Genomic DNA, 9805 nt, shown 5'->3' on the forward strand with positions numbered 1-9805 from the left:
TTTCAATATAAGCTCAGTCATTGTGTCAACAGCAGAGGCGTAGGGTGTCTTTTGAACTGAAGTAGAATTGACTTGAATGTAAACAGGCTTATTTGTCCATAGGATCCTTTCATTGTTTTTTTTCTTTTTCTTTCTCGTTTTCCTGACACCTTTTTCCTCTGCATTTAAAACTGATCAGCCGACTTTCTGTCCTAACGATCCAAAATCTCAGCTCCAAGATCTTACCATGCTGACCCAACTGCGAATCTGTCACTCAATCAGCGAAAGAAACACAAAATACATCAAGCAAATTGTTGAACCATTAATCGCTCACACCCTTCACTTGCCCATACAGCCCTCTGAGTGGAAGCAGCTTGCGATAATAAATGACTGGCACATATTGGTCATTCATTCTGGCTCAGTTGGCAGCACAAGCCTGAGGGGTGAATCCACAATCGTGTTACATGGGGCTCTGAAATGGGATGATTTATTTCATTGCACTAACAAGATCCTAAGGGCTGAAGTGTATACTTCAAAATGTCTGTACTTCATTCAACGTGGATGTGGACGTGAATGTGAATGTGAATTTGAATGTGAGCTTTTGTGTCTCCAAAAGTGTACAAGTTTTGCCGTTGTGCTCAAGCTCAATTGCTTTCTCCCATTGTTTGAAATGATATCTGTATACCATGAGATTATATTAGGACCATGATCACATTTTTATTTACATGATAATTTACATGAACATTTCATAACCTTTGGCCACAATGTCTGGACTTTTGTCTTCATATGATTCTTGTTATGCTTGTAATGTATTCAACCCTCCATGGCATTAGATAGAATGAGACATTATTGTTAAAAAAACATTCATTTCATGGCTACGGCTTTGTGCTATTGTCTTATAGATGTATTGACTTCTCTGCCTCTTCATAACTACTCCTCATTCTAGATACTTGACATCATGTCTACTTGTCACTGGTTTCCTTTCTCCTCGATTGACAGTCCAATTGACCTCCATCTTCCATGCACTCAATATATACTTTCCTCTATGATCAGACAGCACCTTCCTCTGCTCTGCTGCCCTCGTCTCCTCTCTCTCTCTCTCTCTCTCTCTCTCTCATCTCTCCATTCCAGCTGCAGATGGAAGGGGAGTGGTTGAGATAAGGACCGTGTGGCGAATGCCAGGCAGACTGATGGGGATGAAGCACCGCCACTCCAGACCTCGTGAACTCTGACCCCCCTCAAGTATGGACACTACAGGTCCAGCACCGCAAACTCAGCATGTTTGCCCCGTGTCTGGCAGTTAGGAATGCTTGGCAAATAACTTCTGCCACAGACAAACACACAGACACACAGACACACACACACACAGACACACACACACACACACACACACACACACACACACACAGAGACACACTTGTGCGCACGCACACACACACACACACAGATAATCAGATTTGTCTGTTCTGCATTATTCTTATAAACATCAGCCTATTATAACCAATAACATCGATCCAACAAATACAATCCATTACACTGACAAAATGAGGCTATGAGGTTTGGCCTACATCGTACATGTTGATATTCAAGTGACTGCAGATAGTTGAAATGGCAGTCTTCTGTTTACAAAATTGTGTTTAGATTTGGCTACACAGAGAGATACATACATCACAGATAGTATTAAATGTTCAGAGAATTTCTGAGGTGGGGTGGGAAAAAAGTGTTTAGACGGTATGATTTTGCCGGTACAATTTAAGATCGGGCCAGTATAAATCCCATGTCTGCGGCACAGATGTGTTTTCTCACGATGAAAACATCAGACAAACACACACAGTCCTAGTCTCTAGACCATACCATTTGCATGACTAAACATGGCAACCGAGCTGTTTTCAGCTTTAAAAAGGAGTAACTTAATCCAGCGAATGTGTGCAAGGTAAATGGACCAGACCGTATTACGGCAGCAAAGATTTTGCAAGTGTGTGTGTGTTTGTGTGTGTGTGTGTGTGTGTGTGTGAAAAGAGAGAGAGAGGGTGAGAGAGAGAGAGATAGAGAGAGAGAGAGAGAGGGTGTGTGCATGCCTTTGAGAGACAGGTGTTGTGTGTCTTTGTGTGTTTTTGTATGTGCAGCTCATGGGTGTTGGCAGGGATCCTACGGCCAAACACACATGAAAGAGGTGTAATCTGACACATTGCTAGTGCTCAGCGCAAACGGCACCTGAATCACACGACCACAACCACAGAAGGAATGGGCTTTCGATGAGGGTGGGGGGGGGGGGCACCTGGTGTGGGCACAGTCAAAATTCTACTCTTCCTCCAAAACACAACAGCCCCCTACCGACCCTGGGTGCCTTTGTAACTTAGTAGCCTCTCACAGGCAAGACTGAGTGCAAAGGTGAAATGGTATTGTGGCATTGTTTACTTTGAACACAGATCTGTTGCTTGCTTAAGATCGAAGGCCGCCACCAAAAGACCATTACTGCATGATAATGACGTAAGTAGGACATATTTAACTGGGTATATTGGTTAAAGTAATGACTGTATGGGAAATTTGAACATTATTAAAGCAACACTAAAGCACTTTTCCTGTGACGCGCACGCTATTTGTTTATCCAGCAAATAACAATGTACACAGATACGGTAGAGTATGTTGCATGATTTCATGAAAGTATGATGTATTGCGACATCGAAGCAAGTCAAATTTGTAGTTTCTGATGTCCCATTTCATCAAACTACAGATACACTACCCGACCTCGTAAAGTTACATTGTGCGGTTATAGCTGATAGAGGGCCGCAAAGTGGATGCAGAAGTGGCGTTCACCCTGTTACGAGTTGATGAACCGCTGAAATGATTTTGGAAACAATATTTTAAGGTACCAAAAACTCTTTAGTGTTGCTTTAATGAAAAGCTAACTTTTTTTTTTTTTTGTATTTTAATGGCCTGGATATTTGACAGACTGCAGCAATGCCGGCCTCAGACACTATTCCATATCTGTATGACACAACTGAGCTTTGCTATTATAGATGCACATTATCCTGTCAAACATTTACAACTATTTGCACACTTCACATTAAATGCGTCACATGCAATAACATGAGCTGTTAAGAAGAGTTCTGTGACCTGGCTCCGGCTTGGATATAGAGGACTAGATTTAATGAGCCATTTTGCCTTTTTGTCAGTAAGTGTCTGGTTTTCAGCTTGCAAGTATTGAGACCGTGGAGATTTCCATACAAGACTGTGTGCTCATTCTAAAGTCATGGGTGTTGCACTACATTTTAAAACTATTATCGTCTTTTGGAGCAACTGAGGTATGTGTCCCTTTTTTTAGGCCACAGGTGGCATGAAGTTCCACCATTTCGCCAATTTCCTGTTGGTCATAACAGGTCATATGAGAGAGAGAGAGAGAGAGAGAGAGAGAGAGAGAGAGAGAGAGAGAGAGAGAGAGAGAGAGAGAGAGAGAGAGAGAGAGAGAGAGAGAGAGGGAGATTCTTCAGTCCATTTAACAGGATGGTGTTATAACACAACAAATTGTTTTTCTGACCAACAACCCCAAAGTGAAGAAAGGGTCCGCTGCCAGCCTCACCTACATATTTTCATGTAGCCTACATTAAGTAAAGCCCATCCATGAGAAACTGTTGACTGTGAGGAGAGGTTTATGGCAGGTATGCAGGAACTGCTTACAGCGGAGGCGCATTCATTGCCCCTACATGCACATGTTCCAGCCTGAACTGTTGTGGAAACACTGAACCGCGCAGGCGGCTAATATTTATTGTTGGGTTTTGTGTTACAGTGCACAGACTTACTACTTCCAACGGACGCCTCTGCTTCGGCTCTTGCCGTGTTCGACTCGGCGAAGAAGCGGGGAATCCCAGCAGTCCCTACGCGGCCACTAGTTTTTTAAGCAAAGATTTGCTAAGATCAGGTGGCTTTTCAGCACTGCATTGATGATTGATCGGTCTGATTCTTTGAAGCGCAGCCGTTATTCTTACTTCTTTCAAAAGCTTTATTCTCCACTGCCAAAAAACCAAAGAGTACAGTTGAGACCCTGGAGACATCATCCGAGATGTACGTTTTTTCTCTCCTCCGGCAGCCCACCCAGAAGAGCACTGCCTCCGATATTTAATAAAGTACACAGTTCTCTTCTTGGTAGGTTTATCGGATCAGTGCCAAGTTACATATACCATCCCAAAGACACCCCACCGACACACACACACACACACGTACCGCACTCGCAGACACGCTCACACGCACACATTCCCTTCTGCACCAATCCTAATTAGCGTGATCCAATTGGAAATCAGAGTGAAGAGTTAAACAGAAATGTTCCAATGTGCAGTTAATTTAGACAGCCATCACACTCTTTTTCATAACAAAGACAATCTAATGTTTTCCAGACAGCCTGGAAAGAGCGAAGGCCTGCAACGGCTCCATCAGCACGTTAGATAATGTCTTGGCAGCGCGGCGTGGATTTCTGAAACATAAATAAAATTATTAAAGAGCCATGTTGGCGCTGGCGCTAGCGTGTCCCACGGCGCCTCCTGCTGGATTGACACGTACCATAAGCGATGGATACGTCGAATTTGTGTTACTGCCCAGGAAAAGAAACGGAGAGCACTAAAGGACAAGAAGCAAATAATCCAGAGGAAAACTGTGCGTATTTGCGCATGTGTGTGCGTCTGCGTGTGTGTAGGCAAGGGTGGTGGGGGTTTCGGGGTGAGGGGAGGAGGCAATATGGCCTACATCAATCCTGTCCTGAATTACTGTCATTATTGTAATGACTTCGTAATGTTTGCTTTCCGGGGCCAATAATTGTTACCAAACCTGGTGTTCAAAGCGCAGGTGGACAGCCTGCTCCAGCTCCAGCAGAATCGAGGCAGGGTGGGGGCACTACTTTCAGTGATAGTGAGGTTGGGGCTTCATTAGCGAGATTGGGCTTTCGCTGATGTATCCACATTTGGAGGTGGGGTGGGAGGGTGGGGGGACAGGGCTCTGTTCTTCCAACATGCAACCACCCACCCCAAACAGAGCAGAACTCGCAGGGAAGATATCTCCCTTCGCAGGCCCCTGTGTGGCTCACTGAAGACTTTATGGACTATAAATCTGTTGCTGTGCAGAGACATCCAATAATCCCTATTTAAGCACACACACACACACACAGAGAGAGAGACAGAGACAGAGACAGAGACAGAGAGAAACTACAGCAAAACAAAGCTGCACAGATGAATGACTGCTTGTGTGGAGAGTGAATCAAATTGAAGTAAATGTGGAACATAGTTTTGTTTTTCGCATTACTACACCAGCACTAATGTGTGGACAGATGATTTCTCATCATATATAGGCTACTCTCTCTTTTCTTTTTCTTTTTTACTCCTGATGGTGCACAACTAACCAACTACTACTTTTCTTGAATTTCCCCTTGGGGATCGATAAAGCATCTATCTATCTATCTATTTATCTATCTATCTATCTACTTGTGAATACACATAGGCTAACATCACACAAAACAACAACTTGCCTGGATATTGGATATCCTTCATGCAAGAACATTCCAATCATTGAGAGACAGCTCAAATATTACAAATATACACATTGGTCTCATTTGTTTTCACAAATACAATCTCCATATGACTAGTATCATCAGTCTGAAGTGTGAGTGAGACAATGGTGCTAGCAAATACGGTGCAGTGGGTTACAGCTATGTTCTCTCTGTACTCCACCACCAGCATCTCATTATAACGGTGAAGGCCACCAAGTCTTGAAATGTGTCATTTTAGGCTAGAGCATAGATTAAGGTTCACAGTCATTAGTTTAACTGTGGAACATAATGTGGAAAGGAGTTGGTAACAAGTTGTTTCCCCTGTCTGAACCCAACTTGGGTTAAATCTTCAAACTGGTGTGGCATACATTCGCATTGTATACACTCGAATTGTTTATCATCAAAGAGGACACAAACTTGTCCAGAACAAAAATCACGAATTAGACTTGACCGAAAGTTATCACCCTACTGTCCCTCGTGGCTACCCCCTACATCACAAGTTCAGTTTTGGTTGGGCTATTCATTTATTAATGTAAATGTACTGACTGGTGTGCATGGGCACTAAGAGGCTAACCTAAGCAAACACTTTATTTTAGATACACACCCTTTCCACTTGCTTTTGAGAGTAAAGAGAGTTAAGCCTGATTTGTCTGATAGTGCTGAGCTTCTGCGTCAAGTTAAAGAGATGCAATACTACAACCAGTAGAAACCCCACTAAGACACATTTTCCATGTGCTGTGTGTTAGTTTGGAATGGGAGCCTCTGTTTAAAATCTGCATGTTTACGCCATATTTCGTGATATCACATTTTGTACACCACTGCAAACCTTGCATGACGTTGTTGTGGTACGCAACTCTACCAGCCAGTGACCCCCGTTAAACCCTATGCTCCATAAAGTCCAGATGAGTGCACCACCCCTACCTCCATCTCCTCACACGTGCACTCAAAATAAGTCCCATGCAGGGCCTCACAGAAATGGCGGAGGCAGCCCACGTCAGCTCCACATCTCACAGTTCAAAGTGACTAATAAAATTAAGAAACGATACGAACGCTTCCAAGTCTTTGTGACGAGCTCATGATTGTGGATTCCTGCACTCTCACAAAGCATTTCTCTCTTTCACGCTCTCTCCCTCTCTCCATTCCTTTTCTCTTTTCTTTGATTCTGTCTTTCCTTCCTTCAATCTGTTCTTCTTTTTTTTTCCAGACCCCAGATGGTCTTTTGCAGTCTGACTCTTCAAAGTCGGTTCAGACAGGCTCGCATCAAAAGAACAGATTCCATGGCTTTCAAAGTGTGGTAATTACCAGATGCCAAACACATATGCTGGCCATATTGCATCCGTCACTAAACAGTGCACGTTTTCAATCAATCTACCACGAGACATTGATTCTTTGACACTCAGAAAAGCCTCTAAAACACAATAGGGGACAAAAATGTAATTAAACTGTTTTTTCAAGGAAACAGACCTGTTTTCTGTATGAAAAGGAAAATCATCTGGAGAGCTGAACAAATGAGAGTTCACAAGCAAACTTTCAGCTCCAGTAAATGGGCTGATATCTTCATGTCTTCCATTTTACCCTGCTGCAAAAGGAGAGCAATTTGACGGCAAAATGAGGAGCATAAAACATAAATAATTTGATCACATTTATTCATGGGACTTTAAACCATGTCTACAAAATTCAACATTTAACCATATCTAAATGCTTTCATAAAATGTCCCCTCAGAAATTCAGGCATGACATCTTTTGGCGACACAGATATTTATTTTTGTTTTTCTGCGCAGCATAAGAATACTGCTCTTGATGGAGGGTCCTCCATGTCTGTTTCTCATTTGTTTTGGCACATGCTCAGAGGTAGTAAAAAAAACCATTCAGACTCAGGGCTTCAGTGAGCCAACTGCATAACACATAACATGAACAACACAGAGAGTGGGGGACAGGATGGGGGGTGAGAGAGAGAGAGAGAGAGAGAGAGAGAGAGAGAGAGAGAGAGAGGGGGGAGAGAGAAGGAGAGAGAAAGGAAAAGGGTAGAAAGAGAGAGTGAGAGAAACAGAAAAAGAGGGGAGGGGCTGTAAAAAGAGAGAGAGGGAGGCAAACAAGGGTGAGGAAGAGAGGGAAAAGGTAGATGAAGAGAGCGTGAAAGTACGAGAAAGAAAGGGGGGGAGCCTGTAAAGAGGGAGAGAAAGGGGAAACAAGAGCAGAAAGAGGGTGAGAGAAAGAGAGGGGGTAAAGGAGGGAGAAAGACATAAAATAAAGGCGGTGAGCAGAAAAGGGGAAAGTATGAGGGTGATATACTGTATATATATATATATATATATATTTAGAGAGAGAGAGAGAGAGAGAGAGAGAGAGAGAGGGGGGGGGGATGAATTAGGTGAAAAAAGAGAGTAGGGGAAACAGGGAAACTGAGGAGGGAGGGAGAGATAACCAGGAATGGGAAGGGTTATAGCAAAAAATCCAGGGAGAAAGGAAGGAGATGGGGGAGAAAGAAAGAGTTAGTATGAGACTTTGAGAGAGGGAGGAAGGGGAAGGAGTGGGAGTGGGGGGATAATTCCTGGTGAAAAAGTCACAACCCAGTGTTTGACCACATGTGGCCTGTACGTGCTTCTCCGTCTCTGTCTCTGGGCCTGCCCTACGCCTGTCTCCAATGGAGCGCTGCTTTGAAACCGTTTCCATGCACTCGCCAGGCAAACTTGCAAACATCTGCATTTTCCATTAGAAGTGGTTTTCTGACTGCTGTGTGTGTGTGTGTGTGTGTGTGTGTGTGTGTGTGTGTTTGTGTGTGTGTGCGAGCGAGCGTGTGTGTGTTTCAGAGGTAGGGGTTGGGGAGGAGAAAGGAGCAGAGGAGAGGAGGAGTGGGATAGGGTGGGGGTGGGAGTTTGTGGATAGAAGTTTGACAGGGCAGAACCAGACAGAGAGGGGGTGGGTTGTGTGTGTGTGTGTGTGTGTGTGTAGGGGGGGGGGGGGGGGGGGGGGGGGGTTACTGCTTGAGGCAGTCATTCAGCTGTATTGGATCCTCTCTCCCCAATGTCGCCCAATGATGAGTTATTACCAGATACAAACATGGAATATTTTCAAACTGAAAAAAGTTAATTATATCAAATCCTTCCAAATGAAGCGGTTCTGTATATATTGTATCAGATTGTTGGCTTTGCAGAAAAGCTCAGAATGTCCTGTAATCAGTTAAAACTCCATTGTTTCCCAGAAGAGGGACAGCCTAATCAAGGCTCGGCTAAGCACTTCAATAAATATTTAACAAAGCTCTTACTTTTTCTTTTTTCTTTTTCTTGTCACTGTCTAATTAGAGGAGGTCTTTTAGCATGAACAAGGAACCATAGCTCTATGAAGAGTTAGTCTTGCGTGACGAGTCTGCTGCTTAATGTGATGTATATAGTAACCAGCTCATGGCCTCTTGGCCTAACAGAGTCCAGGGAGAGTGGGTAGTGTGTTTTTTCTCCCCTGTTGCTGAAACGGGGAACTTAATTTGGGTTCCTTCATGTACACATGCCCCCCCCCCCCCCCCCCCCAAACATCCCCTCAGTTTGATTGTTCACACCGAGAGGCATTTTTTTTTTCTTACTCCCTTCTCTCTCCCTCCTGGTTCCAGAAACCAATAACCTTGTTGAACAAGTGGGAGACTGCCTGGTGCCACGGTCCACAGCCCCGACCAAGTTCCCACAATCCAGTCTGCTAATCTCAAGCGGCTCTAATTGGGTAATCAAGTCAACTTGCCTCCACAGTGCAAATGAGGTGTGATGACCTTTCTTTGGGGGAAAAAGGCACGGGTTTTCCCCTCCAACCCCCCACCCCCCATGCCTGGGACAAGGGCACAGCTTTTGGAGTCCCGTTCCAAGGTGTGGTGCTCTACATGAGGCTAAAATAAATAAAACATAAAGTTCCACTAACTTTGAGGCAAAACATCAAACCATCATATGGTAACACCACTGGAGGTTACTTTACAGTGGCCCTGCCTATGTCATGCTGTTTCAGTGGTGTAGTCTAGTTAGCTGTAGTGGACATACTGTGATGTAGTAGTTAGCTGTAGTGGGTATACTGTGATGTAGTAGTTAGCTGTAGTGGACATACTGTACCGTTGATGTAGTAGTTAGCTGTAGTGGGTATACTGTGATGAACTCCAAATGTTAATATGTATCCTTGCCTATTTTAAGTGGGTATACAGAGATGGTGATGCTTTTTAGGTGGGTAGCATAGCCCTACGTATCACATAGACTACACCACATACCTTGAAAAAATATTTGGGAAAGGAAAAGTATTCGAAGACTTTGTTTGTGGTGA

At 43.9% G+C, this 9805-nt stretch overlaps 1 long non-coding RNA gene across 1 annotated transcript; it reads left to right on the top strand.

The window, feature by feature from the left end:
• Positions 1 to 2279: 2279 nt before the first annotated feature.
• On the top strand, positions 2280 to 4904 carry LOC134062372 (uncharacterized). Its single transcript, XR_009935444.1, has 3 exons — positions 2280 to 2469; positions 2714 to 2848; positions 3767 to 4904. It is a non-coding gene; the product is annotated as an uncharacterized LOC134062372 (long non-coding RNA).
• The last annotated feature ends 4901 nt before the right edge of the window (positions 4905 to 9805 follow it).

This window comes from Sardina pilchardus, chromosome 17 (genome assembly GCF_963854185.1).
Source record: "Sardina pilchardus chromosome 17, fSarPil1.1, whole genome shotgun sequence".
Lineage (NCBI taxonomy): Eukaryota > Metazoa > Chordata > Actinopteri > Clupeiformes > Clupeidae > Sardina > Sardina pilchardus.